A 728-nucleotide genomic window follows, 5' to 3' on the forward strand; every position below is an offset into this window, starting at 1 on the left:
CAGTAACTTAGAAAAAAAATGCTATTTGTGTTTTAAAATTTGGTCAACCTTTTAAGAAAGTTATTTACTTAAATATCTACTTTTACGATATTGATGGTTTAAAAAATTAAAAAAGTTACTTATTTTTTATTTTTTTTCTCTTCTAAAAATTGAATAAAAATTCATTTTTAAAGAATATCTAATTGCACTGATAACTTAATTATTGTGTAAATAATTAAAGTTTTAGAAAGGATAGGTGAGAAATGCGTTTGTGTATAGTAATAACCGAGTTATCTGTGTTGAAAAATACGTAAAGAAGAAAAAAAATTTCTAATGATGCATAATAAATATTATTGTGCAACGTCACCTTAATAATAAGTTAATAACCCTGAAGTTCGCCTATAATTAGGCTATGGATTTCTTCCATTTTTTTAGCAAGAGGGAAAGACAAGAAAGAAAACCATGAGAAAGATATAAAATTTTATATAAAATTGATGTGCATTTTTATCTCTGAATGGATAATGTCCAAAAATTATAAAATACAGGTTTATATGTCGAAAATATTTTTGGGGATAACATCTCTATTATTTTTTATGATAGAAATGGATACTCATTGGGAGAACATTACTCATTGGCAGAACATCACTATTTGTAAATCTTAAGCCTCTAAAAATATGGAAAGCATATTGTGTAATAAGTAATGTTGGGGATACAATAACACAAAATTACTTTATTTTACTTAACATCCA

The 728-nt window shown here is 24.9% G+C and overlaps 1 protein-coding gene across 1 annotated transcript in view; it reads left to right on the top strand.

The window, feature by feature from the left end:
• Nucleotides 1–728, top strand: part of LOC107626888 (probable disease resistance protein At4g27220) — an 18,058-nt gene that overhangs the window by 3,577 nt on the left and 13,753 nt on the right. The window lies entirely within an intron of this gene.

The sequence above is a fragment of the Arachis ipaensis genome, chromosome B02, assembly GCF_000816755.2.
Source record: "Arachis ipaensis cultivar K30076 chromosome B02, Araip1.1, whole genome shotgun sequence".
Classification (NCBI taxonomy): domain Eukaryota; kingdom Viridiplantae; phylum Streptophyta; class Magnoliopsida; order Fabales; family Fabaceae; genus Arachis; species Arachis ipaensis.